Here is a 5,000-nt window from a genome sequence, read left to right on the forward strand (position 1 = left end):
ACACCGCCAGCCGGCTGTGCACGCTACCGAGTAAGTACCGGTATGCGAACCGCCAGGCGACGGGCGCGCATCGCACGTTTAAGGAGACGCGGCCGGCCCCACAGGCGGCCACGACACTCCCAGGTCTGCGAAGCGGGGCAAACGCCGCGCGCTTCAGTATACGTAGCCGACCCTCAGCCAGACGTGGCCCGGGAACGGAATCCATGGACCGCAATGTGCGTTCGAAACGTCGATGTTCATGTGTCCTGCAGTTCACATGTCGACGCGCAATTTGCTGCGTTCTTCATCGACCCACGAGCCGAGTGATCCACCGTCCTGGGTGATCTTTTCGTAGTTTCCACTATCTCTTTCAAGACAGTTGCATAGGCGGGACTGAGGCGTGTGGCGGCCCCTGTTCCAGCGTTCAGTGTCCAACGGCCTCACGGCCGATGGGCGTCGTACGGCTCCACACCGGAGCGGACAGGCACTCGGGCGAAAGTCATTCAAAACCGGCGCCAGGCGCCAGGTGCCGCAGGCCAGCCGCTCCAGCGCTTCAGCGCTCGTACCACACAACATTGCCGTTAGTTTTGAGACGAACGCGTGGTTCCGCACGCGGCGCACAGCTACTGCGAGCCGTACAGGTAGCGTGTTGCGCGACACGACAGGCACATCGAAAGACATGCAGTCTAGTCGGTAATGATCCTTCCGCAGGTTCACCTACGGAAACCTTGTTACGACTTTTACTTCCTCTAAATGATCAAGTTTGGTCATCTTTCCGGTAGCATCGGCAACGACAGAGTCAATGCCGCGTACCAGTCCGAAGACCTCACTAAATCATTCAATCGGTAGTAGCGACGGGCGGTGTGTACAAAGGGCAGGGACGTAATCAACGCGAGCTTATGACTCGCGCTTACTGGGAATTCCTCGTTCATGGGGAACAATTGCAAGCCCCAATCCCTAGCACGAAGGAGGTTCAGCGGGTTACCCCGACCTTTCGGCCTAGGAAGACACGCTGATTCCTTCAGTGTAGCGCGCGTGCGGCCCAGAACATCTAAGGGCATCACAGACCTGTTATTGCTCAATCTCGTGCGGCTAGAAGCCGCCTGTCCCTCTAAGAAGAAAAGTAATCGCTGACAGCACGAAGGATGTCACGCGACTAGTTAGCAGGCTAGAGTCTCGTTCGTTATCGGAATTAACCAGACAAATCGCTCCACCAACTAAGAACGGCCATGCACCACCACCCACCGAATCAAGAAAGAGCTATCAATCTGTCAATCCTTCCGGTGTCCGGGCCTGGTGAGGTTTCCCGTGTTGAGTCAAATTAAGCCGCAGGCTCCACTCCTGGTGGTGCCCTTCCGTCAATTCCTTTAAGTTTCAGCTTTGCAACCATACTTCCCCCGGAACCCAAAAGCTTTGGTTTCCCGGAGGCTGCCCGCCGAGTCATCGGAGGAACTGCGGCGGATCGCTGGCTGGCATCGTTTATGGTTAGAACTAGGGCGGTATCTGATCGCCTTCGAACCTCTAACTTTCGTTCTTGATTAATGAAAACATACTTGGCAAATGCTTTCGCTTCTGTTCGTCTTGCGACGATCCAAGAATTTCACCTCTAACGTCGCAATACGAATGCCCCCGCCTGTCCCTATTAATCATTACCTCGGGTTCCGAAAACCAACAAAATAGAACCGAGGTCCTATTCCATTATTCCATGCACACAGTATTCAGGCGGGCTTGCCTGCTTTAAGCACTCTAATTTGTTCAAAGTAAACGTGCCGGCCCACCGAGACACTCAATAAAGAGCACCCTGGTAGGATTTCAACGGGGTCCGCCTCGGGACGCACGAGCACGCACGAGGCGGTCGCACGCCTTCGGCTCGCCCCACCGGCAGGACGTCCCACGATACATGCCAGTTAAACACCGACGGGCGGTGAACCAACAGCGTGGGACACAAATCCAACTACGAGCTTTTTAACCGCAACAACTTTAATATACGCTATTGGAGCTGGAATTACCGCGGCTGCTGGCACCAGACTTGCCCTCCAATAGATACTCGTTAAAGGATTTAAAGTGTACTCATTCCGATTACGGGGCCTCGGATGAGTCCCGTATCGTTATTTTTCGTCACTACCTCCCCGTGCTGGGAGTGGGTAATTTGCGCGCCTGCTGCCTTCCTTGGATGTGGTAGCCGTTTCTCAGGCTCCCTCTCCGGAATCGAACCCTGATTCCCCGTTACCCGTTACAACCATGGTAGGCGCAGAACCTACCATCGACAGTTGATAAGGCAGACATTTGAAAGATGCGTCGCCGGTACGAGGACCGTGCGATCAGCCCAAAGTTATTCAGAGTCACCAAGGCAAACGGACCGGACGAGCCGACCGATTGGTTTTGATCTAATAAAAGCGTCCCTTCCATCTCTGGTCGGGACTCTGTTTGCATGTATTAGCTCTAGAATTACCACAGTTATCCAAGTAACGTGGGTACGATCTAAGGAACCATAACTGATTTAATGAGCCATTCGCGGTTTCACCTTAATGCGGCTTGTACTGAGACATGCATGGCTTAATCTTTGAGACAAGCATATGACTACTGGCAGGATCAACCAGGGAGCTGCGTCAACTAGAGCTGAGCAGCCGGCCGCCCGGGAGTGTGTCCCGGGGGCCCGCGCGAACACGCAAGCGTCCGCTCAATTATTCTGCAAACAGGAGGAGGCTGAGCTCCCCTGCACAACACACCTCGAAACCCTCTCAGGTCCCGGCGGCGCGCAGCGCCGTCCTAAGTACTTGGTCGGGTTCGAGAGAGGCGCAATCGCCCGGAGTTAGGCGAGTAGACGCTTTAGGTGCGACCACCCGTGCTCCCAACTGAGCTTGCCGCTGCCGACAGAGGCCCGGGAGCGTGCTGTCGTGGCATTGCCGGCGGGAGACAACACGCGCCACCTACGGTGACCGGCAGCTCCAACGCCAGCGCCACAGAAGGACAAAAGCCCCACTTGGGTGCCGAAGCGAACTCTCCCAGCACAGCGCACGCGCCAACACGTCCGCACAGCTGCGATACAAACCACCTGCGAGAACCGCTGGGGCGACCGAGCAGCAGACGGCGTCGCGGCGCCGAGCGCCGGGCGGCGGCGCATCCTCAGCGCACAAAGTCCTCAATCGGACCAGCACACTGCAGATGGCCACCGCGCTTCGCACCGGGCCCGCGAGGACCTACTTTGGCCGCAAGGCGCCGCGAGCAGGGGGCGCCGGCGCGCAGCTGCGCCGCCTGCCGCGTCCGTCGGCCGGCGCGCCTGCCACTGGCCGCCCCCACCAGCCGGCTGTGGCGCGTGCGCCCACGCACCGCGCTGCCAGCACGCCGGGCGGCCCCCCCTCACCGGCCGGGGACGGTCCCACCCAGCCACCGCCGCGTATTGCCTCACACCCAGATCCCCTTTCACGTTCGTGGGCATGGTGGGTCCCCTTTCACGTTCGTGGGCATGGTGGGTCTCCCTGAAACAACCGGTTAATAGCTCGACCGATCGTCGCCAACACTGATTCACCTCTAGCGAGAACAACCGCACCACAACGGGTTACCAGTTGTTCATTTGCGTAACGTCACCAGCAAACGTACACGTCCATCGCCATTTGCAACGAGTATTGCATGCCTGTGTCAGGTGTCACAACACACTACGTCTGCCCACATAGACGCAACAACATGTGCACGCCTAGAGAACACGTGGAAGGTAGACCCCGTACGTATGCGGTGTCCATTGCGCGAACGACTGTCAGCCCGCCTCTGCAGCATGTCGCAGATGTGGAACGCGGTGCAACATGCTATCACGGTGTGTGAGAAGAGACGACTACGTCCGAATACACGCTCCACTACATCAACAGACTGCTCATGCTGATCGCCATCCAGGGCGTCCGTTCCTCCCACACGTCTGTATGGCGTACCACACTGCAATCCAGCTCTTATAGGGAGACGACACGTAGCTGCGTGCACAATATTTGGACTGTATGGTCCGCCGTTGCTAGGCGCAGTCGTCATACGGTCACATGTGCCACGATGTATCATTCAGTACATACGGACCAATGTGCAGTACAGTTTGTGGGTTTTGCGTACATCGGCGGACAGGTGACAGGCCGTACCACAACGTAGGCTGAGTACGTCGGCATGCGAAGGGCATTGAACATGCAAACTTCTCACCGACCAGCTTGCGAAGGCAGGGGGGAAGGGGGGGGGGGCGGCATGTACGTCCTGCTGCTATCCACACTACAGTGTATAGCAGGAGCATGTGGAAAGTCAGCAACACCTGCAAGGTGTTTAACATGACGCGATACACAGGGGACCGGGCAGTGCGAGTAGGGAACTATATTGCGAGGGTTGCGGTTAGGCAACACTACACCAATTTAACGGGTTGCATAACAATTACAGAGCAGGTTCAGCGACAACGTGCGTCAGGTTAAGGCGCAATATAGTTTAGGTTACGGCGCACTTTAGGTTAGGTTAAGGCACATTATAGGTTAGGTTAAGGCACATTATAGGTTAGGTTAAGGCACAACATGGGTTAGGTTAAGGCACAACATGGGTTAGGTTAAGGCACAACATGGGTTAGGTTAAGGCACAACATGGGTTAGGTTAAGGCACAACATGGGTTAGGTTAAGGCACAACATGGGTTAGGTTAAGGCACAACATGGGTTAGGTTAAGGCACAACATGGGTTACGTTAAGGCACAACATGGGTTACGTTAAGGCACAACATGGGTTAGGTTAAGGCACAACATGGGTTAGGTTAAGGCACAACATGGGTTAGGTTAAGGCACAACATGGGTTAGGTTAAGGCACAACATGGGTTACGTTAAGGCACAACATGGGTTACGTTAAGGCACAACATGGGTTACGTTAAGGCACAACATGGGTTACGTTAAGGCACAACATGGGTTACGTTAAGGCACAACATGGGTTACGTTAAGGCACAACATGGGTTACGTTAAGGCACAAATTAGGTTAGGTTAAGGCACAAATTAGGTTAGGTTAAGGCGCAACGTAGG

The 5,000-nt window shown here is 55.6% G+C and overlaps 2 non-coding genes across 2 annotated transcripts; both read right to left on the reverse strand.

Annotated features, from left to right (window-relative positions):
* Positions 1-167: 167 nt before the first annotated feature.
* Positions 168-322, reverse strand: LOC126430508 (5.8S ribosomal RNA). The gene has a single exon (XR_007577168.1). It is a non-coding gene; the product is annotated as a 5.8S ribosomal RNA (ribosomal RNA).
* A 351-nt stretch (positions 323-673) lies between these two features.
* On the reverse strand, positions 674-2,582 carry LOC126430500 (small subunit ribosomal RNA). The gene has a single exon (XR_007577161.1). It is a non-coding gene; the product is annotated as a small subunit ribosomal RNA (ribosomal RNA).
* Between the last annotated feature and the right edge of the window lie 2,418 nt (positions 2,583-5,000).

Source organism: Schistocerca serialis, unplaced genomic scaffold, assembly GCF_023864345.2.
Source record: "Schistocerca serialis cubense isolate TAMUIC-IGC-003099 unplaced genomic scaffold, iqSchSeri2.2 HiC_scaffold_1049, whole genome shotgun sequence".
In the NCBI taxonomy this organism is placed as follows: Eukaryota; Metazoa; Arthropoda; class Insecta; order Orthoptera; family Acrididae; genus Schistocerca; species Schistocerca serialis.